Below are 27478 nucleotides of genomic sequence, written 5' to 3' on the forward strand. Positions count from 1 at the left end.
GGTTTTAGGGAGCTGTATATCAATGAAAATTATAATAATGAGGGCAGAAAAAGACCCAAGTGGTCCATCCACTCTGCCCAGCCAGTTTTTTTTTTTTGTTTGTTTTTTTAGGACACTAACTGCTCAGTGCAGGTTACTCCCATACTTTCTCTTAAGGGTAGTAACTGCCGCTCCGTGCAGGTTACCCCCATGTTTCTGTTAAGGGTAGTAACTGCCGCTCCGTGCAGGATACCCCATGTTTCTGATAAGGGCAGTGTTCCTTGCATGTCATCCCAGTTAACACGGGATATCCCTTTTCTTCATTTCTATACTTTAGCCATTAGAGATCCTCTGCATTTATCCAACGCTCTGTGCAAAAAGCATCCCAAGATTCAACACTGAACCCCACTTTTTTTTTCAGAGCTGTAAAAGAACCCAGTTCAAGAGGGAGATTTTAAACCAGTTCTGGTCCTGTATTTCTGACAACCCACAATCCTGATGCATTATAGTACCTTCAGTGCTAATTTCAAAATGGTAGCAACAAGGACTACAAGTCCCACAATGCACTGGCTTAAAGCCTTCTGGATGACATCTGGATGAATTGGCTGCTCTGGACCTTTTTTGCCAGAGGCAAATCTCATGTGATAGGAGCTCTTGGGGAACGAGACAGGAAGACGAATATATATAGAGAGAGAAAGTTAGATACACAGAGGGCGAGACTCTGAAGAGCAGTATCCTAAAATCTAAGGGCAGATTTAGCTGCACGTTTTCTGCGGCTCCTTCTGAAAGAATAGTGCTGCAGTTCCCTCGAGGAACGCTAGGGGTCAATGTGACCCTACAAGTGCGCTGCCTGGCTCCCAGAGGAGGCTGCTGGGCTGCAGCCGCCAGTGCCTCCAGAAAGGCAACCTGATTTGTTTCAGTGTAGTCCCAAAGCAGAGAGAAGAGGGAGGAGAGCCAGCCAGAGGAAGGCAAAATAGCATAGGAGGGTTAGACGTGTGTCCAGGATACCCAGGAGGAGACGCCTCGCGCCCCCGGCCATCAAGGGAAGCCGCAAGTTTTGGACTCTGCACCGGGCAATAATTGGAGTTGCAGGGAGGGAGGTCACTTTGGCACGCGGATAGTCCGTGACAGGAGACATCACACTTTTGTGTTAATTTAAACCAACCCTCGCTTCTTTTGCCAGGGTTAAAAGGAATCGCTTTCTTCTCTTAATCTTTGGGTGCAAGCTCTTGTGGCGATGGAAATGTAAGAAGTGCTCTGGATGGATTCGGGTTTCATGGACAAATACCAGGTACGTCGCTGCTTTTTTCTTCTCCTAGGCTGCTCTGCTCGCTTAGTTCTGGAGCAAGCTGGGGTTTTGGTTTTTTTCCCCCGCTTATGCTTAACTGGTTGTGGAAGGGAAGGCTGTTTTCAAATGAAGCCCCATATTTTGTGAGAAGCAGGAACTTATTAAGGCCAGGACTGGAACAGGAAAGGTAATCAAGGAAAGGGAATTTTCTGCAGCCAGAGCTGCAACCCGAGCCAAACGAGGGGCTGTGTCCACTGTCCGCTTGCTGGCTCAGGAGTTTTTGCATGCGTTACATATATATTATATATATATATATATGTATAATATATATGTATAATATATATATATAATATATATATATATAATATATAAACAAAATGTTACATCCAAGCTGTAGGGCGGAAGTTTGCAAGAGTCGTGGTGCTGTGCAATATTTTCGGTCTTCCTTGTAGCTAAACTAACTATGCATTTTGGGAAGCTGAAGTTATAAGGGCAGCAGTCAAAAGTGAAGAAAAGTTAAAATGCTTTTTCTTTTGACCTCTCACATCGCAATAGATAACCTCCCAAAAGAAATGCAGATCCTGTGAGGCTGGGTTTCCCTCAGTAGAGGTTGTAAGTTTATGGTTGTGGTCTGCTTGCTCAATCTCTGAAAAAGTATCACAAGGGCAGGTACCAGCCCTTAATCAGACCAATTGATTTGGACCAGAACTTCCAGTCATGGATTATGAAATGTTTGCTCCTGTGTGTGGTAGACTTTGCATAGATCCAGAACAGCCCTTCCCTGTAGCAGGCTCGGTAACTGATTAATGCATAGACTGTAATATCTTATGCAGACTTGTTCCACCGGGCTGGACTGCAATAAGCACCATTTTATCATAGGACATCAAAATATTTGTCACGGGGAAATATATTTCTTCATGGGTAGGGGGATGGATGCATGGAATGGAATCAGAGTAGAGGTGGTGGAGAGAAAAACCTGGTCTGGGCACAGAGAGTCCCTAGTTCTGGGTCTTTGACATTGCCCCAGACTGGATGGGCCTTCTGGTCCTGATCCGCTGTGCAAGTCTCTGTGTAATAACTTTCCATGGGCTGGCTGCCTATCTTGGTTTAAAGACTGTAAGCTTTGTACAGATGGAGGGTGGGACTGGCTGTTGCTTCCTTCTGCTCTTGTGTCCTAAGGTCTTCTGAATCATCTCCCATCTTGATTCATGAATTCAACATGAGATGTAGCACGGCAGATCACGCTGCATGTGTTACTGACTCTGCCCTAGGTTTAGATTTAGCAAAAAATATTATTCCCCCCTGTGACAGTGTTTATTGTGTCTGGATAGCTATAAATTTAACCAAGCTGTAATTGAATTAGGAAATTTGCACTGTGCCCCAATTAACGCTGCATAAAAAGACCATAAGGTGAAGGGGAGAGAAAAAACACCTTTGCTTCAGCCTAGCACAAAGTCCAGAATGATCTTTACAAAAATGCAGTTGTCCTGGTAGTAGAGCAGAAATGAAACTTTATCAGAATATTTCTGTTACCGTGCACAGCAGCTCATACAAGGGCCATTTCCACTGAGGGCTGTTTAACAGGCTGCTGTCCTGCAATACTTCCTTTCCCTGCCAGTTAAATCAATTCCTCCCAAGTGACTAGTTTTAACCTCATTTTGGCTGCTTCCTTCAACTCCTTTGAAGCCCTGAGACGCACACAGAACAGCAAGCTTCAAGGTATCTGCTCTGCCGAGCCAGATGAAGCCACGAGAGAGCCCACACAGGACACTAGAGCATCGGTTCTGGCTACTGTTTGTACAACTGAAGGTGGCCTCGGGTCAGGCCACAGGTACTTTTAGCTTGGAAAAGGTCCCCAACCAGAGCCGTCAGGTGTCTGGCCTTACAACAGTCCCAGACTAGGTGATTTTTGGTACTAAATTGATTATGTGTATTTATTTCAGACCTGGGCCTTTCCTCCTACTTCTGTGGGCTCCCAGCCCAGTCGGAGCCAGGGCTGGGATTTAGTTCCATGAGTCTTCATTTGCAGCTGCTGGGGGATTTTTTTTTTTCTCATCTATTTTGTTTCTCCTTCCAGTCCAGTTATTGTTGTGGCAGCTCTCGGCCAGGGGCCATGCACCAGGAGCTCCTTCTGCAATGCTGTAATTGTAGGCCCTACATCTGCCCAATAGATGTCAGTACTGTGTGATGGCTGTGACTCCCTCCCAATTAGGGCCCGTGAACGCTGCCTCCGCAGCACCCCTCACCCCTAGCCTGACCTGGGAATCGCAGGCTGGTCAGTTAGTGCCGAGTTTTACATTTATTTATTTGTTAACATGATGAGCCTGCCTATCTACAATTCCAGGCCTGGAAGAGGGCACTACAAGTGCCACAGTGCACCCGGATGTAAGTTCAGAACCCAGGATCCTGCCACAGCTGGGTCACTGTGCAGCTCGGGGTTCCTGATGGGGAGCATTGGGAAAGCAACCTGCCAGGACAACAGCTCTTAATCCTCTTCCTCTTTTCCTCTCCCCCCCTTCCCCCAGCAGCAGGGCACAGCTGTTGGGCTGGCCCAGTGGTTGACCAGGCCCCAGGCTTCAACTCCTCTCCTTGGCCCCAGAGCAGCTCGTTTTGGCTCTGGTCCAGTGCAAGGTGCCCAAATGTAGCCCAGTAGTGCTCAAACTGATCTTGGGGTGCAAGGGGACCCAAAGTCAGTTGGGTTTTTATGAAACTCCTAATGAAAGATACATGTAAAAAAATTTTTTTTTTTAATTTAAAGATTTTTATTGAAACAACAACATATAAAGCAACCTACAGACCGGACCATATAATCAGGAGAACAACATGCTTAAGAAACAGCCCAGATATGAAAACAAAACCGTTATCTGCTGTAGGTTATACATCAAAGGTTTGCAACGAAGTTGTTCACATTGAATTTATATAATCCACCCCACCCCCCATGCTTCACAGTTACAATGTCAAAATTTGCACAAACATAGTATAAATGGTGTCACACCAGAGAGAATAGATATGCCTATAGGGTTACCCCCAAGAGGATTAAAGGAGCCAAAGGATTTCCGCTACACATTCACTATTTAAGTCGGAATACCCAGGGATACACTAGAAAGCCAAGTGTGATAGGGATGCCAAATTGATGTAAAGCGAGAGACTTTTGCATACGTTGGTGGCAGTGCATGCCAATACCTTATACATATTCATTAGAAATATCCTGAAAACATGACTGGCTGGGACATGAGGTCTGCTTCCAGCACCACTGATTTAAGGGCCTGGGACTTTCCACCTCTGCTAATGAGACGGATGTTTTGAAGAGATTCTGATGTAACATAACCTTGTGGAATGTGCTTAAAGTGTCTTTATGCGGCTGTCATGTTGTTGCTTCTTAATTCTGTCTATGAAGAAGTTTTAAAAGTTTCTGAGAAGAGCATTATATAGTATGCACCACCAAAGGACCTTACAGTATTATCGTCCTGGATCCATTCTTTCAGGAAATGTATTATACTTTGTCAGAACTTCTGTATTGCAGACATTTTGAGACAATATAAACTGGGAGTCCAGTTTCAGGATGGCCACAATGAATATGCATGAGATCTATCTGCATGCACTGCTTCTGCTGTATGCAAATAGATCTCATGTGAATTCATCGTGGAAACACTGGAAACCCGGCTGCACTGTGTCCCTCACAGAGTGAATTTGGGGACCCCTGATGTAACAGAAACACAAGGAGACCTCTTCAGAGGGCTAAGACCTTCTATAATTGGCAAAAGCTTCAATAAGTAGGGCACTAAGTTAGCAACTGAGCTTGCAGGGATAGTAATTGCTTATATGAACAGGCATTAGCCAATAGATTATTTTATTACGTTGAAGTATAGTGGCTGCAGGGCCTCTAAGGGGACAATTTCCAGTGCTCAAGGGCAGCTGTGAGCAAACTAATTGTAATGGCTAGGGAGTGGTTAAGGTCCCTAGATGGCCCTTTATTAGCATTTCAGTACAGCAATGAACAATGCAGGGACCAATAAAAGACGTCCTTCAATAATGTAACAAAATAACATATAACAACCTTGGTGATCACACTGAAACCATTCCTTTCCCCACCCCACCCATCCTGCCCATCCAAATGTTGGAGAATGTTGTTGGCTAATAGTCTTGAAAATATTAGAAAAACATTGAAAACTGCAGAGAAAAGTCAAATGATGTTTAAACAAAAAAAAACCCCCCAAAACATAGTTTTGACCAGATACTTGACCACAAATATAACATTTTAGTGACTGAAAGTAACTTATTTTTCAAATCTATTGGAATTAAATTGAAAAAAGGGGCTCCAAATATCCTGAATGACTTTTAACCCTTGTTGAAGCTACGTTTGCCGATTCATGTTCCAAAAAAGCAAATCCAACATTGTAGATTTCCATTGCAGAAGAGTTGGACCTTTAGAATCTAACCAACTGGTCAATATACATTTCTTTGCCACCAGGCAACCTTTTAGTGATGAGAGCTTTAACATGTTTATTTAGAGGTATCAAATTCTCCTGCAAACACTGCTGACAATTGACCAGACGTTGTTGTGATATCTGCAGGCATTGCCAAAAAACTTGAATATCTGTGCAGTCCCACATACAATGCATCAACGTTGCTCCTGGCTGTCAACACTTTAAACAGCAGTCGGAAGACGCAATGTGAGCTTTAAATGTTTTGATAGGCCAGAAAATAGTTCTATATAAAATGTGAAATTGAAGTTCTTTCAGCAACACATTTTCCATTGATCGTAGAATTAAATTGTTAGCTCTATAGATATCATCCTCTACCAAAAGTATTTGAAAATCTCAAGAGCACACATCGGCCACTACCTGCAGCTGAGTATATTGGGTATTTAAGTACAAAACCTTATATAAGGATGACATAGAAGAACGTTTTTAGCAAACATGCATAATAACCTCAAGAAAGGACCAGAAGAGTATTTTCATGTTTTATCTCTGCAAACAGAAGAGATATAACTTCTTAATTGGCAGGATCTCTTCTTTCCAAGAAGAGAATGTGATACAAGGTATGCAAAGGGTTGTATACAACCTGCATGCAAATTGATAAAAGCAGAAATATCAACACCCTTTGTTAACAAGCTACCTTTCTTAATTCCCACAGACAAACAGAAAATATCTTCATGCTGTATTTAGCTGATTTTCACATTTATTTTCCCAGTAAATTGAGTATATATAATAATATAGGACTAATAAAAATTGCAATGCATATAAGACTAAGGTATAATGTAAACAAGGGAAAAAAATACAAATGCAATAGAAGATAAGATACAAGAAAGTATATGCATAGAATAAGTAGGTCAAAACCAGAGAAAATATATGGAATAGTAAATGTATTTAATAATAGTAAATAGAATACAAAGGAAAAGTAAATTTGCTCACTTCTTGAGGTCACCCCATGAATCTGAGCAGTGGAGCAGTCCAAACTCTTAGGGCTTCAGCACCAGAACATTGGCATGTCATGAACATCTTGCGTTACCGTCGGTATTGAGGTGTTTGTTTTATGAGGTGGTTTATATAGAATATCTTGATTTTTGTCAGGGCTGGAGTGGATGGGGGAAAAGGAAACTGTGCCCAGCCGTAAATCATGCTGTGCACAGTTTCCCTTCCCATGCACTCCAGCCCTAGGGCGGAGGAGCCCTGCCAGGTCTTGGTTCAAAAAGGTCAGTGGAAAATGACCTATAGGTAACTTAATAATACAGATTTCCTGAGAGCCTCAAAGACTCATCACTAGCATACAAAATTCAGTGGTTTAGTTTTCCAGAGAAGATGGCGAGTTTAGCAGAAAAGAGAAGCCAAAAGGCTTCATAAATCCTAAATATATATATTCATAATTTATACAGCTCAGTCAATGGTTCAAGTCTTCGGAGGCCTAGATGACCCTGCCCGTACAGCGAGGTTCTGCACACTGTCGATCCCTGTCTAATACACTCATTTTCAAAGGGAGTCTCCTGAGACTGCATCACAGGGCCCGCTGATCCAGCAAGCCTTCCTTCCTTTCCCTTCTTCTCTTGGAATTCCTGCACACAACCACCTTTTTATCTCTTCCTTTCAGTCACGTCGTCATCTTGGATGGCAGGCTGTTGGGGTTGGGCATTCTCAGACTCTTCTGTAGCCGTTCTGTACCCAACCACTGCCGCCATCACCACCACTAAATAGAAGCAGAGTGTGATTACCCAAGTATAGAAATTTCTTGAATTCAGTTTGGTTTCCCTGGTTCTGATCCACTTCACAGCAACAGAACGGTGCACAAAACGACACGGAAAACATAAGTAAAATCAACATACAGGTGACCCATAATAGTAAAAGAAATGCTTATAGAAATCCTAGAGAGAGGACAGGAAGGGACCTTGAGAAGTTATGTAATCCCTTCTGCAAGGCGGGATGCGTATCATCTCATAAAAATGTTCGAGTACCTGCCCTTACAAATATTCACTAACAGAGGTTCCGCCAGCTCCCTTCATCAGTTAGGAAGAATTTTTTTTTTTTTATAAGTCTAAACCTCCAGTGGAAAGGGAGCAAGGTGATCATTCTATGGTTCCATCCCAATGTATTTCCACAATGTCGCTTCTGCAGACAAACCTCTGGAAGGACTTGGGGATGCTGTACGACACTGGGAAGCTATCGTGTCATCCCTCTGCATGCCTTTCAGCACCAGTACTTTTGCAGAGAGCATCACCGGCGGTAATGTCCTTAAAAATAAATGAATAAATTGCTAGGTTCTGGCCAGTGATGGCCTCCACCTCATAGCGAGTAAAAGGAAGCAAAAAAGGTTCCATGACTTTCCAGAAAATCAGCAAATAAAGTGGTGAATCTGCCGAAGCTGGGGATTGATGGGGAGTTCTCCACTGACACTGCTGAGTGCCCTAATGCGTTCCCAGGCCACTATGGCACAGATGCATATTATAATATAAAGAAATGTCAGAGCACAGCACTCCGCCCTGGGTCCCAAGTCACTTTCAGAGAGAGAGAAGACAAAAAGAATTGCAATTCAGTGCTGAGATCATAATTTCATTGACGATTTGTTATTAACTCCTGTCAACCCCATTTAGCACATGACTGGTCACAGCGCTGTACTGTGCTTAATGAACGCAGCACAAAAATTAAACAAACCAGCAATAATTACCACGGTACAGTGGCTTCCAACTGGAGAAGTTACTGAGAAATGGGTGTGTTTGGATTATGGGGAGGGGATGATGTTTAAGCCTCCATTTAGACAGCAATTAGAGCTGTTCCTGCTTTTGCCTGGAGCTTAATAAAGAACACCAAGGGGTTTTTAGGGATTTTTCACTCCGTGTACCGTGGAATGCCTTATGGGTCTGACTGGGCCTATCCCTGGTGGGGTGGTTTTTATTTTTAATCTGGGCACACATGGAAACTTGCACATGTAACTTTCTGTAGCTGTGCAGAAGAGATATGAAACAGACGGAGAAGAGCAGGAGATGCTTAGGGGCTGGTGGACTTCCTTGAGCCCTGCCAGCAGAAGACGACCACTGCTGCCAGCCTCCTCCCCCCCCCCCCCACCCCTCCCCATCTCCAATGCGGGCTACAGACTTGCTCCTACCACCCAGTTTCAGTCGCAGGTGTCCACGATGGAGTTACGCCTACCCCCAGCCTCCCGACGTGGTGATTGTTCAGACCTCCTGGCCTCTCAGTTCGCCAGCCCCGGCCTGGTCTTCAGCACTCCTTGTGGCTGGGAGGACAGCGGTGCAGCAGGAGTAGGGGGGTGAGTACTGGAGGAAGGTGAGAGAGGGCTGAAGGGAGGAAGAGGGAGTGAGAGAGAGAAGTGTGTGCAGAGCGAGTGGATAGATGAAGAGAAGAGATTGGCTGAGGTGTGGAGGTGCGCTTACCATGTTCTCTTATTTACCTGCCTTCTCAAAACAAATTGCTGGAGATAGGGGGAACAGAGCTGCATGGACGTCCGTGGTGACTGTGTCTCATCCCTGGTTAGGGAGTGCCGGGATATAAAAAAACCAAAAAACTCCTTTTAGAAGGATTCTCAAAGGATTAAGGATTTCTGTATTTTCAGGTGTGGTGGAACTCGAGGGAAAAGCCAAACTGGGAGTATTTGAATATAATTCTGGGGTGATCGGTCACTCGCATTGGCTCATCCTGTGCAGCCTTCTCCTAAGCCTGACAGTGCGAGATGACCTGTGCTTGTCAGCCAGAATCCGTTCAGATTATCAGAGGAATAAAATAAAAATGAGAAAAGAAAGGGAAACATAACGTAGAAAGGATCACTAAGAAGTGCAGAGAAGGGCGACCGTAATGCAGAGTTTGCACCAAGAAACCCTGTGAGATGAGGCCGAAGGACCTAACGTGTACACTAGGGATGTGCAAGGGGTTTTGAGTTTTCTTTCAGCGGTGGAGGGAGGGTTTATTTATTCCATTTCATTTAAAAAAAAAAAAAACCAAACGCTTTTCATGCTTTCTTTAATAATAAAGCTAATAGCAGCCAGTCCTGGAGCAGAAATCACGAGTTGTGCTGGGCCTCATCCCCATCCTCCCCACAGCTTGCAGGCGACCCTAAGCCCCTTCACAGGGCAGCTGTGAAGCACGGATGCGTCTGCCCCTCTCTTGGGAGGATGAGGGTTGCTGGGGGTAGAAAAGGCTTGGGGTACTTTGCTGAATTTTTCAGAATTGTGATTTTATGCTGCAGGGTAGGGATGTGAATCGTTTATCTGACGATTGAAAATATTGTCAGATATCGGGGGGTCCCCGATAGCGATAGGAAACCCCATGATTAATTTAGTGGGTTTTCTTATCATTATGGGGGGGGGGGGGGGGGCGGGCGGGAAGAAAGGACACAACCTGACCCTTTAAAATGAGTTTAGTATCCCCCCACCCTTCGGACACCCTCCCCCCCAATTTTTAAATGCCTGGTGGTCCAGCCGGGGGTCCTGGGAGCATTCTCCCGTGCTCGGGCTGTCGGCTGCCACTAATCAAAACGGTGCGATTGGCCCTTTGCTCTAACCATGTGACAGGGGCTATCGGTGCCATTGGTCGGCCCCTGTCACATGGTAGGTGCACTGGATGGCCCGTGCCATTTTTAAAGATGGCGCCGGCTGTCCATTGCTCCTACCATGTGACAGGGACTGGCCAATGGCACGGATACCCTGTCACATTCTAAGGGCAAAGGGCCATCAGTGCCATTTTGTTTACTGGCAGCCGATGGCCCGAGCGCGGGAGAATGCTCCCGGGACCCCCACTGGACCACCAGGTATTTAAAAAATTTTTTTGGGGGGGTCCAGAGGGTGGGGGGATACTAACAAACTCATTTTAAAGAGTCGGCTGTATTTTTTGGTTATCGGCTCGGGCGCAGCCGATTAAAAAAACACCCGATCGGAATGCAAGATAAAAATTTCACGATGTGAATCAGAACCGGAATCGGAACCGATACCGGTTCCGATTCACATCTCTACTGCAGGGAAAGGGGGCCCCAGGGCTGGCTTCTATTGCTCTTTTCATTCAGTTTTTTGTTTCATTTTCAAAAAAATACAAACATTTCATTCACTTTTCTCCCATTTCATTTTCAAAATGAAATTTTCCTGTTTCGTTTCAAATGAAAGCTCATCTCTAATATACACCGGAGGAGAGGAGTGAGGGGGTGTGACGGACAGATATTCAAATATTTCACTGGCATAAATAATGCACAAGAAGCAAACATTTTTTCAATGGAAAGAAAGATTGTGGATCAAGAGGTCACACTATGAGGCCGAAAGGGGAAAGACTCGGGAGTAACATCAGAAAATATTTCTTCATAGAGAAGGTGGAGGATGCATGCAGCTGTCTCCCAGTGCAGCCAAAAGCAGCAACGGAGTGCACGAAAGCCTGGGCTAACTGCAGAGGAACTCTCCTTGCAAAGCAGTGAGGAGAAAGCCTGGGGTCTCTGAAACAGCAGCAGGGATGAAACGGACTAGCTGAGCTGGGCTTTACAGCTTCTACACATCATCATAATCTGTTTCTCAGAGCAATCCAAGTCACAAGGACCTGGCAAGTTCCCAAATATTAAATAAATCTCAAGATACCATTGCTTATTAATTAATGGCAGTTTATGGAATTTTCCTCTAGGAATTTATCCAAGCCTTTTTTTAAAACCCAGTGACACTAACTGCCATAACCACATCCTCTGGCAATGAATTCCAGAGCTTAACTTGCGCTGAGTGAAAACAAATATTCTTTGATTTGTTTTAAATGAACTACTTGCTAACTTAATGGAGTGCCCCCTGGTCCTTCTATTATCTGAAAGAGTAAATAACCAATTTACATTAATCCTTTCAAGTCCTTTCATGATTTTGTAGATCTCTATCACATCCCCATATCATTTTCTCTGAACTGAATAGCCCTATCTTCTTTAGCCTTTCCTCATAGGGCACCCATTCCATGCCTCTTAGTATTTTGGTCACCCTTCTCTGCACTCTCTCCAGTGCAACTGTATAATTTTTTTGAGATGTGGCAACCAGAATAGCACACAGTATTCAAGGTGCGGTCTCACCATGGAGCGATATAGAGGCATTATGACATCCATCATTTTATTCCCCATTCCCTTTCTCTTAATTCCTAACATTCTGTTTGCTTTTTTGATCACCACAGCACACTGAGCCGACAATTTCAATGTATTATTCACTATGATGCCTAGATCTCTTTCTTGGGTGGTAGCTCTTAATATGGAACCCAACATTGTGTAATTATAGCATGGGTTATTTTTCCCTATATGCATCACCTTGCACTTGTCCACATTAAATTTCATCTGCCATTTGGACACCCAATCTTCCAGTCTCGCAAAGTTCTCCTGCAGTTTATCACAATCTGCTTGAGATTTAACTGCTCTGCATAATTTTGTGCCATCCGCAAATTTGATCACCTCACTTGTCATACTCCTTCCCAGATCATTTATAAATATATTAAAAAGCACTGGTCCAAGTACAGATTCCTGAGGCACTCCACTGTTTACCTTTCTCCACTGTGAAAACTGACCATTTAATCCTATTCTGTTTCCTGTCTTTTAAGCAGCTTGTAATCCACAAAACGACATCACCTCCTATCCCATGACTTTTTAGTTTTCTTAGAAGCCTCTCATACGGGACTTTGTCGAATGCCTTCTGAAGATCCAAATATACCACATCTACTGGTTCACCTTTGTCCACATGTTTATTCACCCCTTCAAAAAAATGTAGGAGATTTGTGAGGCAAGACTTCATTGGGTGAATCCATGTTGGCTCTGCCCATTAAACCATGTCTATCTAAATGTTTTGTGATTTTATTATTTATAACAGTTTCAATGATTTTTCCTGACACTGAAGTCAGGCTCAGCAGTCCTATATTTTCCTGGATCACCCCTGGATTCCTTTTTAAATATCTGGGTTACATTGGCCATCTTCCAATCTTCAGGTACATTGGATGATTTTAATGATAGGTTATAAATTAATTGAAATAGGTCTGAAATTTCATTTTTTAGTTCCTTCAGAACTCTGAGGTGTATACCATGCAGTCCAGGTGATTTATTACTCTTCAGTTTGTCAATCTGGCCTACCCCATCTTCCAAGTTCACTGGTTTGGTTCAGTTCATTTGAATCACCAGCCTTGAAAACCGTCTCCGCAACGGATATCTCCCCAACATCCTCTTCAGTAAACATCGAAGCAAAGAATTTGTTTAATCTTTCCGGATTGGCTTACCTTCCCTAAGTGCCCCTTTAACCCCTCAATCAACTAATGGTCAAACCAACTCCCTTGCAGGCTTTCATTTCGGATGTATTTTAAAAAGTTTTTATTATGAGTTTTTGCCTCTACGGCCAACTTCTTTTCAAATTATCTTAGCCTGTTTTATTTATTTAAAGATTTTTTTTTTTATATACCGCGGCACATGTGGCACATCACTTCGGTTTACAAGCAACATTAATTCAGCAAAGTGCTTTACAATAAAACATATTAACTAGAGACAATAAACAAGTAGTAAGTTTAACCAATAACTAGGAGGACATTGATAACCTGTGTTATCAATGTCTTACATTTAACTTGCCAATAGTTATCATAATATAATCAGATTTGAATTAATGACTGGAAGGGGAACAGTAAGTAAATTCACAGCTCTTGCACTAAACTTTCAAAAGGAAAACTTTGATAAAATGAGAAAAATAAATAGTTAAAAAATACCCTTGAATGGTGCAGGTACAAAGGTAAATGCTTTATCCTATTTTCTTGTGATGGATCCTTCTTTCAATTTTTGAATGAAGATCTTTTTGCTAAAATAGCCTCTTTCACCTCACTTTTTAGCCATGCTGGTAATTGTATGACCTTCCTTCCACCTTTCTTAATACGTGCAATATATATGGACTGTGCTTCTAGGATGGTATTTTTTTAACAATGACCACGCCTCTTGCACACTTTTTACCTTTGTACCTGCACCTTTCAGGGTTTTTTTTTTAACTATTTATTTTTCTCATTTTATCAAAGTTTCCCTTTTGAAAGTTTAGTGCAAGAGCTGTGAATTTACTTACTGCCCCCTTCCAGTCATTAATTCAAATCTGATTATAGAAAGTCGGTATAAAAAAAGCCTAAATAAATAAATTATGATAACTATTGCCAAGCAGCCCCATCACTGTTACCTCTCTCACCAATTCCTGCACTTCAGTGAGAATTACATCTAAAATTGCTCCCTTTCTCATCTGTTCCTGAACCAATTGCTCCTTAAAACTGTCATTTATTCCATCCTGGAACTTTATCTCTCTAGCATGCCCTGATGTTATACTTACCCAGTCAATATTGGGGTCATTGAAATCTCCCATTATTACTGCACTACTAGTTTGGTTAGCTTCCCTAATTTCTCTTTGTATTTCACTGTCCGACTCACCATCTTGGCCTGGTGGATGGTAGTATAGTCCTATCACTATACTTTTTCCCAACACACAAGGGATTTCTACCCATAAAGATTTGATTGTGCATTTAGTCTCATGCAGGATGTTTATCCTGTTGGACTTAAGCCATCCTGGACATAAAGTGCCACCTCACCATCAAGATGCTCCTCTCTGTCATTGCAATATAATTTGTACCCTGGTATAGCACTGTCCCATTGGTTGTCCTCCTTCCACCATGTCTCTGAGATGCCAATGAAGTCTATGTCATCATTCACTGCTATACATTCTAATTCTCCCATCTTACTTCTTAGACTTCTGGCATTAGCATACAAACATTTCAAAGTTTGTTTTTATGTTTGTATTTTCATTCTGCTTTTTAATTGATAGGGATAAGTTAGAATTTTTTAGCTCAGGTGAGTTTTTAGTTACAGGCACTTGGACTATTTTTCTAATTATTGGAACCTCAATGTCGGGATGCCCTAACTTAATGCATCATTAGTATCCTTTGAAGGTACCTCTCTCCGAACCATGCGCTGCTGAGCGACTGTCGGCTTTCCCCTTTGTTCTAGTTTAAAAGCTGCTCTATCTCCTTTTTAAAGGTTAGCGCCAGCAGCCTGGTTCCACCCTGGTTAAGGTGGAGCCCATCCCTTCGGAAGAGACTCCTCCTTCCCCAAAAGGTTCCCCAGTTCCTAACAAAACTGAATCCCTCTTCTTTGCACCATCGTCTCATCCACACATTGAGACTCCGGAGCTCTGCCTGCCTCTAGTGACCTGCGCGTGGAACAGGGAGCATTTCAGAGAACGCCACCCTGGAGGTTCTGGATTTAAGCTTTCTACCTAAGAGCCTAAATTTGGCTTCCAGAACCTCCCTCCCACATTTTCCTATTTTGTTGGTGCCCAGATGTACCACAACAGCTGGCTCCTCCCCAGCACTGTCTACAATCCTAGGTAGGTGATGCGTGAGGTCCCCAATAGTTTTACTTCTCCCCAAAACCTTTAAGTTCTAAAAATGTCCCCAAGCAGCATCAACTGATTCTTTTCAGCCAGGAGCAGGGTGATCCTCTCCTCTCAGTGATTCTCTTCTTCCTATATTGCTGGGGCTCCTCCTTATTTGGAGACTGGTGCTTCACATGTTGCCAGGGCAGTGTGGCATGCATGACTCATGTACAGCTCGTTCCCTGACCCTGCCCGCTTTCTGCTCCAGGGCCTTTCCTCCATGACCTGACTCTGAGCCAGGGGCCCAGAGGTGAAACCTGGTGCTGATTGAGGCTAAACTCTATGGACTGCCAAGAGCCATTTTGGTCACTGGGCAGGGCATAGTCTAGGAGTGTGCATTCCTTTGAAATTAAATGTGGAATTTGTAACAATTGATGAAATGAGATGTTCCCAACGTTCATCGGTATATAAAAAACTCTAAATAAATAAAGAAAATATTATTTTATATCATATATATTTTAAAATGGAAAAAAAAAAAAGGATGAAATTTTGTTTTGTCTTCATTTTGTTTTATGAGGGCTGCGTCCATCTGCCCCTGGATTCTCCCACCAAAATGCTGTCTTTATTTTGTTTTAAATCTTTATGGGGCAGAAGGGAGACCAGTTGCTCCTGCCCTTTTGCATCTGTTGTTGCAAATAATGCCGGCAGATGAAGGGCAATGCCATTCTGGAGAGAAGACATTGAAAGTTGGGCTGATCTTAATCTGCCGGTCTCATTTGCAATATGGACTTGACAGGGCAGGAGCAATTTGGAGATCGCTGTTGCTTCTTGAGGGTTTAAAAGAAAATAGACACAATTGGGGTAAGATGGTCTGGGAGGCCATGGGAGAGGGTACCGGGGAAGCCTGGGAGATTTCTTTGGGTAGCTTTTTTTTTTTTTTTTTTTGCTTTTTCGCTTAAATAAATGAAACGAAACAAACAAAACTAGGAAAAGAAGAAGATGTCTGTGCGCACCCAGGGCTCTAAGGCCGCTACAGCCCTAGCCCCGGGGAAGAACCAGTTCATCAGCCACCTTTCAAACACCGCCACCTGGTGGATGTATTAAGTATCAGGGGGCTTCTTCTGTTCTTACCAAGCTTTCTGTTGGAGCAGCAGATTTCATCCCAATAACTTTCCATTTACATCAGAAACATACAGGCAGCCAACCCTGGGAGGAGTGAAGTAGGTCTGGAGAGCGAGAAAGGAGGGAGGGAGCTGGTACTGCAAAGAAAGGCTTTGGAGCTGGATGTTGCTGTCAGCAGAACTGAGATCTGACGCAGCACAGCACGTTTCCAAGGCTCTGAGCTCGGTGTGTGGGGCTGAGGGACTCTAATTATGACACTGACAGCAAAGGGAAGGGAAAAGCAATCTCCTGGCAGCCGTGGGAAGCGTGACCTGGCATCCCATTTAACACGGTGTTCACTTTGCTGTGCCCAGGTACCTCTCCAGGTTCCCATTCAGAATATCTTGCTGTGTGAAAAGCAGATGGTTGCACCAGCAAGCTTTGATAGGATGCAGTGAATGCCCGAGGCTACAGGAATTGCAGTTTTTGCAAACTCTGGCTGTGCAAAGATAATGTCATATGAAATTTCTCCCTTGGAAAATTATTGTATTTAATTATTGATTTTTATATAGAACTGTCTGGTTTTTTGTTGTTTTTTTTTAATCAGATCATTTGTTGCTGAGCACTGTTTGTAATTAAATTATAAGACCCCTGGTGGTTTTTTTTGTCGTAGTTCTCCAGTTTGCATGATGCAGAATGTGCTGGTGGATTTTTTTTTTTTAACACGTTCTTTTTGATAATTGGTATTTTCACATTGGCATTCAATCGCTGAAAATCCTCTTCCGCTTCGGCAGGAAGGAGCCAAGCTTGGCGACTTCAGCACCATGGAGAGCGCAGGCTCTGCTGGGCTGCCTTCGGATCCGGAATGGTGCTGTGGGCCCTGCTTTCCAGGGGAGAGCGCTGGCCCGGCTCCTTCTTCTTCCAACCAGCGTCCCTTTTTCTTTAGGGGGTCAGCAACGGTTCCCACTTTCCCCCACAGAACCTGTTTGGATCAGGACTGAGACTGCAGAGGCTGGCGGAGCTTTAACCAGTTAGTTCCAGGAGTTTAAGTTTCTCCCGGCCTGAAATGTCAGTCCCTGACAAGAGGCTTCTCCTCGCATTGAGGTTATTTTTCCTAATAAACAGCTTTCTGCCGATTATCATATTCCGCCATGCCATTGATTTTTATTTGATGAAGATCTAATGGCGCGCTGTTCGGCCTCACTTTGTGTGCTCTACATTGTCTGCTTATTTGCAGCTGATGAGAGCCTTTTATTAGTTCAGCTCTCATGGATGGTAATGAAGCCAAGCCCTGATTCATTGGAGCTACAAGGGCCGTAAGGGAGATGCATCCCTCTTATGTGCTCTGGACCCAGGAAAATCTGTTAGCTCTTTTTTTTTTGCACCCATTTTAAAACGATGTTGCTTTATACATCCTCCGTTTTATATTACGTCTCGACCTTGTTTTGCAGAGACCTGGGTCTTGTATATTTTATGCTTCCCAGTTACAAATAGCTGCTAGATTTTTAAAATAGAATTTCTGTATATTGGGCCGGGCATCCATACTGCCTGCTGCTCAGTCCTACATTCTGAAATTAGTATATTCCATCTGAAGGGAGCCTTTTATTTCATGATTGTAGCCTGGTGCAATTGGAGCACTTCAGAAGCACGGGGCAGCCATCTCTTGGTATTCTGTATGTACAGAGACAACAGAAATCCATACTGTACCATGACCAATGGCACATTTATCAGGGTCTAGTATTCCTCAGTTCATCGGTGGAAAAGGCTGTGCTTCCTCTGTGAACTGCACAATTCCATCAGTCTTGCAACATGCTTGTTCCAGCCCAGAAATTGTATTTGTGCTGCCAGGGAATGCTGAAAACGCATCTTTTGTACATTTTAAATATTTGAATGCTGGGGTGAGGATATTGCCGAGTCTCACGGAGACTTATTCATTTAGCAACACTGAGATCGTATTTTGGTTGCTTCCTCTGCATGTTTTCATTCGGGGGAAATTAACACTGAGCTCTTGATGCAGATTAAATACAGTTTGTTTTATTTATTTATTTTATAGTTTTTTATATACCGCGGCACATAATGCACATCACCTCGGTTTATATTAAAGAGTCTTTTTTTGTGGTTTTACAGTTCTAGTTTGAGCCTGGAGCCTCTCATATCTCGCGATTTCATCACTTTAGCCTCTTTTGCACTGCTCATGTGCTGCCGGACTTAGATGCCCAGTGGTTGTAGGGGTAACTCTCATCTAGTGACTATTTTGTTGACGTCAACCCGTAGGTTTCCTCTGAATAAGGGAGGAATACAATATTTTCCTCTTCATTATTTTGTTTTGCATTTTACACGTAGCAGTATGGATTACAATTGTCCTAAACTGCTGATTCCAAATTTTGCAAGATGATGTTGGTGGGACCCTGAAGTACTGAATTTGCCTCCTGATTGTGAACAGACAACGACAGTAAGCAATCTTTGCTCTAGCCCTAAGGGTTACCAACTTAAACATCTTAATACAGATACAGAGCTTCGGTCAGATGCCAGGGTTTTTTTTTCCTTTTTCTGGGATCTATGCCACCAAATGGTTTGGAAGGGATTCTAAATCAGAATGCCTGTGAGGGTTGGAGAGCGATCATTTTGGTCCATGAAGACGTCTACAATGAGTAATGCGCAGGTTATGCTTGTAATAGCTGAATTGTTTCAAGATTGGACAGCAGTGATCAGTGAGCTTACAGGGGTTGTTGTTGTTGTTATATTGCCCATGCAAATCTCGCCTTGCCTTTATCTTGATAGCTGTGAGCCCTTTTCAAGGAAAACTAGCTCACAGTCTTCTAAGACTGAAAAACCTATCACTGGCCCTGGATGAGGAGGAAGGGGACTAGAGTAGACAATGAGCCACGTTTTAGTGTGAACTTAGGGTTCCCGTTTATTTTATTTATTTGTGCTCCTGCTGTCTTGAATCAGTAGGCTAAGAAGAATAATATTCAAAAATCAAGAAAAGTCTACACTAGAATAACTCAGGGCCTGATTTACTAAGGCTTTTCTCCCATTTTGTGTCTATGGGGAAAAATGCTTAGGAAATGAGAGCCACAGTTTTTGAGGCCTTGCATCAGCCCCACCTAGAAGAGGTGAAGAAGACTAACTCCTGAAGAACAAAGCTTACCAATTCTAAGTAGTAGCAAGGGAGGTGCTCGGCATTTTTGGGACTGAAATCCTGTGATTTTAATTTTATTTTTAAACTCTTCTTGCCAGGGACACTTGGGTTTTGGCTCTGGACAGCAATCTGGAGAGCAAAGATGATTATTATGGGGTTTGGTATCAGATTGCCCTCATGCTGAATGGAATGGATATGAATCATAATTAACTAATTCTGAATAAAAAAAATTAACAAATCTGTCAGTTTATGGAACTACAGCATCGGTCTTAGGAGGCTGTGAATGTAACCCTCTGGATTAGAGAATACACGTTGGGTCCTGCAGCTTTCCATATTTGATAGACCATTATTTTTAGAACAATCCATTTTGTTTTAGATTTTAAAAGTAAATGGCATTATTAGACTCTCAAAGGCCAATGTTCTCTGCATGAGAAGCATTCTTGGCAGAGAGAAGCAGACAGCGAGAGAGAGAATGAGAGGTTTCTTTGCCAGTTGGCTGGGTAGCATGGAATGAGCTGCTGTATAATGCCATCCCTGGTATGCATTCCAGTTTAATCTTTAGCGCTGGTAAGCCAGCCAAAAATGTGTGCATCGTGTATGCTGGGGGTGAGGCGAGAGAGCTGGAAGGGAATGTGTCACGTGACCTTTTGCAGCATGCCCCAGTCTTCTTCACCCACAGTGCTTTGTAAGAATACTAACACTACCTCACCTAGAAACACTAGCGGAGGCCTGCCTGTCATCTTTCAAGAAATGTCACGGTAATAAGCTGTTGGAGTCATTTTTTGTTGCTTTTGCTGAGGATGTATATAGAGGGTAGGCCGTATGGATGCAGAGTTTTCACCTAAACACAGACTAGTTTGAAGGCCACAGGCCAACCTCTGAGAGAACTCCTGTTTTTCTGTCTTGCACTGTGAAATGCTTATGGACAGGCAAGAGTTTGTTATTTTAGTTATTCCAGTAGGTCTATTATAAGAAAGCAAGCAATTAACTTATATTATAGCCTGAGAGAGAATGAAGGCCACGCAGCTGCACCTGAGATTGATAAGAGCTCAGAGGGAGGGAACATCACTGCTTTCCCAAGCAGTTTAGTGTAAGGAGAAATAACAGCGAGAGAGAGGTAGAGTGCGTTCTGGACGCGATAGCACAGGCGGATCCTTTGGAAACATGTAAGCTTTTTATACCATTGCTTCCTCTGTATGATCTGATATCATTTGTTCTATCCTCCTATTGCTCAAATAAACTTACTTTCCTAAGTACCTGGAACCATGATTTCTGAATCAAAGTTTGTGTGTGGCTCTTTGTGTAGAGGATAAGCTGCTGGGTTCAAGCCCCAGGTATAATCCCAGTAATTGTGTGTTTTATATGGGATAAGCCCCTCAGGTAGCTCCCAGTGTAGACCTCGGTGAGATGAGCCCCTGGGACAGAATTCCAGTGTGCATGATCTGAACCCATAACACAGGCACATGGACTTTCTTATTCTTCATGCAATTATGAATTCTGCACTGGTGGGATGTGCAGGGAGTCTGCTGCTCCATGCAAGTTACTGCCATGCCTTCTGTTAAGGGTAGAAAGTAACTGCCGCTCCCTGTAAGTTACCTCTTTTCTTCATTTCCATTCTTTAGCCATTAGGAAGCCTCTGGGTTTATCCCATGCCCTTATTCCATTACCTTGTCCTGGTGGACACACCTAACCAGATAGATTTTCAGGATATCCGTAATAAATATGCATGACGTGATTTGTATATGCTGCGTCTCATGCATATTCATTGTGGATATCCTAAAACCCACAACTGGTTTAGGTGTGCCTGCAGGGATGGAAACACAATATCCCATGACTAGCATATCTACCTGCTAGTGCAGGCAGATTGACCCTCCAGATGGCTGTTTATGGGCTGGAACAGCGCTGACCTGATCGGACTGTGAAATGAACTTTCTGGGGCATGCGCCTCATTGCTCCGTCTGTAAAACAATTTAAAGAGAAACCTCCTGCATAAGATCATTTGCATTTTATGACAGGCTTGCCTATTAAAGAATCCCATTATCTGATGCATCTTTAGAGCTGGGAGCCAACCAGTGAGTTTATTTGCTGTAATGGAAGCCTTTCTGTTTTTTTATTTTTTTTTTTATTTTGTTCAGCAGCTGCTTTGCTTTTTGATTTGTAAAATGACTGGCTGTTTCCAGGGCACTTTCGCTTGCAGCACTGACTGTAATGAAAATGGCAGTTTCTTGAACTCGCCGTGCTCCTGGTCCTGCCGGCAGCCCCTTCCTTTTTAATGAGCTATTTCTATTTATTTACATTATCTGCCCGCCACATTTTCAGGAAATGTCTTTTAAGTACACATCTGGCTTGGCTAGAAGTCTTGGTGCTGGGCCTGTGCTCTGCCTTATGTGGGCAAAGCCTGCCAGCACCACTGGACCAGTATTTCCAGTTTCAAGGGGGAAGATCTATGGGATTAATTTTATTCCACATTGTCATCATTTGTACCTGTTCTAGGTGGATGCTTCACTTTGATATCCCACCAAAACAGACAAAAAGGCAGGGTGTGATTGTAATCTAAATCTGGGATACCAGCATCAAACCCCAAGCTTCAGACTGCCTTTAAAACAGGAAGTGCCTTGATCAGCATATTCTGTCCTGTCCAGGAGATGCTCTTCTGTTGGCATGGTGAGGTCTCTGATCCGTTTTCCTTACCCTTTCAGTGATTTTATAAAATACAGTATAAAATTACTCCATGCATGGATTCTACAATGTAGGATATACTTCATTCAGCTGCTTTTGTGTAATTTAGGCTGCATTAAGGTGATACATACCTGGAATTCCCAATTTAATCCCCTCACTGGCCAGACTGGGTGAGCTAATTGGTTTTTAATATTTGCCATCATCTACTATGTTGCTATATTACTATGTAACTATCTTCCACTCACTGGTGCCTATTTACTATTGCAGAGCTTAATGAGCATTACAATGGCATTAATGTGCATTAAAAGCACTAAATAATGTGTCTTAGTGAATACTGGTTTTACAGTAATGCAGATTTCTGCTGTAAAATGCAAATGGGGGTGATTAATATGCAGAGGCATGCTAATGAGTCCATTAGCATGTTGGCTGTGTTAATGTTGCCAATGAGCGGAAGTTAACCAGGGCTCAAGACTGTAGTTAATATTTTCTGATAAATTCAATGGCTACATTTTTTTTTCTTCAGAAAATACCTTTAGCTACTCTGATGGTACTTTTAGCTTCTTTATTAAGAAAGTCTCCTTTTATTTGATGAAGTTGAGGTGGTTGCTGTGAAAGTCCAATGGCATGACTTGATTCGACTTCAGAAACGCATTATTTGATCAGATTTATAGCAGCCATGCTTGCTGAGTATTTGTTATACGCATTTCTAGGGGTTTACTTGTGTTTAAGGAACTCTATTTTTATTTTTAGATAAGGTAACATTTAAATCATATCACCCCAGTTTTGATGAGCCTTCATTGGTTACCAATTTATTTTCGCATTCAGTACAAAAGTTTGACTCTCATTCACAAACCATTTACGGAAATAACACAGAATGATTAAATGCAGCTCTTCATATTCACACACCTTCACGTAACTTAAGATCATTAGCAAGCCATTATTATCAGTTCCAGCGCCAAAATCAGCACATTTAAGCGCAGTTAGAGAAAGGGCGCTCTCCTTAGCCGGGCCAAAACTCTGGAACGCTCTTCCTCTCAATTTACGACTAGAGGCAAACATTCAACCATTTAAGAAACAACTAAAAACATGGTTGTACGAGCAGGCGTTTAACAACTCAGAATAACATTCTAGCGAATCCCTCTGGAAAACAATTCAGATTAGATAAAGAAGTATTTATTTTTGTAATTTTAACTTTTTTAAATGATGTCATCAGTAGTTAGGATTCTTTTATTAATTGAATGTATTTTATTATTTTGTAATTTTATAGATAGAGTATTATCAGGATTCTTAATAATTTTATAGGGTTTATTCATATATTTATTTTTTAGGGTTAAGTATTAAAGGCTTATCCCCAAATTTTAATGTAAACCGATGTGAAGGATATACAATGTTCGGTATATAAAAATGCCTAAATAAATAAAATACATCTAAATGGAATGAGAGTTTGAATAAATGCAGTATGGATTTGATGATTATGATAGCTGAGACAACTCAAGTTTTGGGTGCTGAGTTTCACAAGGAATCAGATTTTAAAAAATTAGAAGACTTTACTTGTACCACCTATGTGATTTGTTCATGTCACTTATTCTGCATGGACAAAACAATCCTCAGCAACAGGATACGGATTTGCTATTTATATGCTCCCCTTACTCAGCAGTGGGTTGATGATGACGGTCATCCTGTGTGAGAAATTTAATTTTTTTTATTTTTGTTGTATAACATGTTATATGCAATTAGGGAGGAGATATTAAGCAGCTGTTGCTACATTCTGAGCAGTGTTGGATTTTTGTTTGTTTGTTTTTGTTTTATTGAACACGATATCGCCATTTGGTTTAAATGATAAAAGTAAATGGGCATAAGATCTCTGAGAGGTTTGGACTTTGATATGGATATAATGCGATTGAGGAATTTAGAACATGTGCCTTTCTTTATAATGGCGCCATGGTTGTAGGTGTTTTCAGGCTTGAGTCATATCATGCTGGCCAATTTTGGTTCTTTAGCTTGACATATTTTGTATGCTACAATTTAGACAAAAATACATTGGCTTCATGGCTATTTGTAGGTATGTTCAAATCTGTTTAGAGTTTTGTAGGATTATTACAGTGGAAGTACAGAGCACAGTAAATAGTTTGTCTTCTTGCAAGTTTGACCCTGTGTTTGCCAGGTTTGTTCATGGAGGCATCACAAAGAGTTTACGGCATATTTGTGCTGTTCAAATCACTTGGACATCCTTACACCAGAGCCAGTTTTTCCCCTGAAGAAGCTCCAGTAAGCGAAACATGTTAGGAGATTCTTCTGCCTGGGCTGGGAGCTTCTGGCTTTGAATGTTGGAGCTTCCTCTATTTTAGTTTGGGGCTGTTGGTCTGCTTTAGGGATGTGCATTCGTTTCATACGTTTCATATGTTTCCTATACAAGCATGTAATATGAAACGTATGAAACGAATGCACATCTAATTCCCATATAATGGGAAACGTATGAAACGAATGAAACGAATGCACATCCCTAGTCTGCTTTGAATTTGGGAACTTCATTTTAATCAATTTTTCCTTATATTAAAAACCTTTTTGAGACTATGTTTTTTCTTTTTTCTGTGTTGTATCTTTTTGATTTTATTGAGCACCAATAGACTCAATCATATATGGTGTTTTGGTACATGTGGTATAATTGTTCTTTACTGTTATAATTTAAAAATGTATTAATATTTGTTTTTTACAGTATATCTTTTTCATGTGCAGATAATGTTCTCGGGCCAAGCACTGACATTTGCTTGGCATCCCCCATGAATAAACAGAGTGCGATCTGTTTGTGAATATCTTTCATAGTGTAGAGATGTATGGTACATGCTACCAAAGTCATCTGCTGAAATATAACATAGCAAACGACAGCAGAAAGACTCAATGGTCCATCCAGTCTGTCCAGTAAGCTTGGTTTTGTTTTGTTTTGTTTTTTGTTTTTTTGGTTTTTTTTTTAGGATAGCAACTGCCGATCTGTTCAGGTTGTGCCCTGTGCCTTCTGTTATGAGAGACAAACACATCAGAGTTTCATGTCAGGTATTCCATGAACATTTCATGTCTCTCTCCTAACACTTTCCCAGATGTGTGCGCATGTCCCTTGCGAGACTGAAGGAATCCCAGGCTTTGACTATCGAGAACCTGCCAGCGGCTATTGCTGCTTTTCTGGGGCATCCGTAATTATACCTGTAATGGTGTGTTGGTGAAAATTAGGAACTTTTCAGAGCAGGAAGGTTCTAGAGGTGTTCACAAGGAGCCGCATGACAAGGAGTACCTTCCCCAAAAGGGGATGGATTGGGAGGAAGCATAACAAGTGCTTCCATATGCATTTGGGAGGAGTTGTGGTTTTGGATTCACTGAGGGGCATAAGACTGACACTGCCATAAGACTGTCTTGCTGAGGCTGAGACCTGCAGCTTTGGTGCAAGTGTGAGAAGTAATCCTCCATCTGGAGAAGAGATTTCCCAAGAAAGTTATCAAAGGGGAAAGAAAATCCCTCAGTCTGGGATTTTGCTGATCTGCCTTGGAGAATCCAGACCAGCACTGCATCTGTCCTGAGAAGGAAAAGGCTCTTGGTGGGCTTGGAGTGGAGAAGCCCCTGACCAGAGGATGGGTTTGTGACTTAAAGAGAAACTCTGAGTAATACCTGTGCTGTTGTGGAAGAGCTGGAAGTAAAGAAAAGCTGTTTACCTGTTGTATTAAGACTGGTGCTTCCTGCTGCTCTTCTGCTCTGCTTGGACTTCTATTTTATTTTATTTTTCTGGTGGACTTTGAATGAATCCTATCCACCTTTTTGAACAGCAGTTTGGTGTGGACCTCTTGAATGAATGCAAGTCTCCCCTTGCACCTCTCAGCTGCTGCTGGTCCTCAGCTGGTATGGTCTCTTGGTTTAATCTGTTCCAGGATTGTAGAAGGGTCTTTTGCCAACTGTGCAGCCACCGAAAGTGACTCTGACGGGGGGGGGAGGGTTACACACCATATATTAACATTTTAATTTCTGGGAACTGAGCACCAAATTCAACACTGATGGACACTATCAGATTTCTTCACTATCAGTTTTCCTCCTATGGTCTCCTTGATGTCATTGACCCTTTTGAGGTGAATGATTTTCCGAGTTTGATCTGCTTGTGGAAAAGATTGCCTTACTGAATACATTCAATACTTGGTTGTCAAACTTCAATAGAAATTATTGATTTATCTTATTCCAGTCAACTTAAGAAAGTGATCTGAAAGAACATTTTTTGTGTGTGTGTGTGTGAACTAAATCTTGTCTTCTTTTTAAATAAGGCATTATGGCCGAGCTTAGTGCGAGTATGATTAATGTTTTGTAATACTGAACTCTTTGTGACCCTCACTGAAAGAGACTACTTCAGAGTACAATGTTTAGTTGTTAAAAACGCACTTGGAATACAAGTCAACCCTAGAGACATGAATGTTTCAAAGAGCGCCAAGAATATTATTTGTTTCCTGTGACCAAGAAAAGCAATCCTGGTAGGTTGGGTTTTTTTTTTTTTTTTTTTTTACTAAAGAGAATGGTTTTTTTGTGTTTGTCTTGTGATTTAGGCTTGGAGGGGGTAGTTTTTAAAACTGTGTGGATCATGCAAAGTCTGCAGGTCCTTTCCTTTAGAAAACTATCGGGGGGGGGGGAACCTGCAGCGAGTTTGCACTTCCTTTTCCTGCTATGTTTCCCCTCAAAAACAAAATGCATAGTTTTCAGCATGCTTGTTTTCTCTCCCATCTTAACCCCCGCTCTGGAAACGCCTTCACAAAGACTGTGGAACAATGCCCATGCTTTTATCCGCATATAAGAAGAGCAGTTTTCAAATTATCCTTTTACCCATGTAACGAGTCATTTATGTAAATAAAGGGTTTTTGAAAATTGACCTCAGAATTACCTTAGAGAAGACACAGTCAACTAAAAAATATATATTTACATCCTTACTCCTCTGTCTTAGGTCTCTCAGATACTCTAAGGATTTTCTGATGCCCTGCTTGACAAATATTAATATGGTGGTAATAGGAAGGCAGCCATCTTGGATTCCGATCATCCCAAACTCCCACAATGCATTGGAAGTATAGATATCACAGATTTTAGAGCTGGAGGAGGCAAGAGTGAACTTCAAGCACAGGGAAACAGGGTGCCAGGAAGACTAATTGTTTTGGTCTAATGACCAATATAGAAAAGGTTGAAATCTTAAGGAATGGTGACCGGAGCTGCTTGGTGAAAGAGAAAATAGCCCCCAAAGCTGAGAAATAGCGTGAGACTCTTCTCTGTAGGTGTTTTCTACCAACACCCTATCATCATGAGATGGAAATCCAGTCAGGTTTTTGAACTTTTATCCCAAAGCAATCTGGTTAGAATATAGGGGGAGGGGAAAATCAGAAAACCAGAATTGAATTGGTTTGTAATCTTACAAAAGCATGAGTTTGGCAATGCTGCAAACTCATGGAACTCT

At 42.2% G+C, this 27478-nt stretch overlaps 1 protein-coding gene across 3 annotated transcripts in view; it reads left to right on the forward strand.

Annotated features, from left to right (window-relative positions):
* The first annotated feature begins 709 nt into the window (after positions 1–709).
* Positions 710–27478, forward strand: part of TAFA3 (TAFA chemokine like family member 3) — a 128714-nt gene continuing 101945 nt past the window's right edge. The window contains exon 1 of one of the 3 annotated variants that reach the window (XM_029573404.1): positions 710–1270. The gene's annotated coding sequence lies outside the window, so the exon portion shown is untranslated. Of the gene's footprint in view, positions 1271–20034; positions 20091–27478 lie in introns of those variants that run through there. The other 2 variants (XM_029573401.1, XM_029573403.1) reach the window with 2 other exon arrangements.

Source organism: Rhinatrema bivittatum, chromosome 12, assembly GCF_901001135.1.
Source record: "Rhinatrema bivittatum chromosome 12, aRhiBiv1.1, whole genome shotgun sequence".
Classification (NCBI taxonomy): Eukaryota; Metazoa; Chordata; class Amphibia; order Gymnophiona; family Rhinatrematidae; genus Rhinatrema; species Rhinatrema bivittatum.